Source organism: Musa acuminata, chromosome BXJ3-7 (assembly GCF_036884655.1).
Source record: "Musa acuminata AAA Group cultivar baxijiao chromosome BXJ3-7, Cavendish_Baxijiao_AAA, whole genome shotgun sequence".
Taxonomy (NCBI): domain Eukaryota; kingdom Viridiplantae; phylum Streptophyta; class Magnoliopsida; order Zingiberales; family Musaceae; genus Musa; species Musa acuminata.
In genome coordinates, this window is record NC_088355.1 from 6,618,079 (window position 1) to 6,618,407 (window position 329).

The following is a 329-nucleotide window of genomic DNA, read 5'->3' on the forward strand; positions in this document are numbered from 1 at the left end:
TATGCTATAATAACTACAAAGTAGGATGCCATATAGAAAAAAATATAATTAAGGGTTTTTTTTTTTCCTTCAAAAGTTCATCCTTTTTTTTTTTTAGCAAATTAAGTGATATTAACAACTCGAAATTCTATAAAAAAACCCCGCAAAACTCGGTTTACGCTGTCCGTCTTCGAACAGGGAACGCGAGCTCCATCATCAACGTTTCGCCACGTAACAACATTATCTCATCAACGGGTTGCGAATCACGAGGCGGGTTCGGTCTGTCCGCACAACTGACCGGTGCGCTCACCGCCCTTCTCTTCTCCTTTTCTCGCCTGCCGACTCGTGTC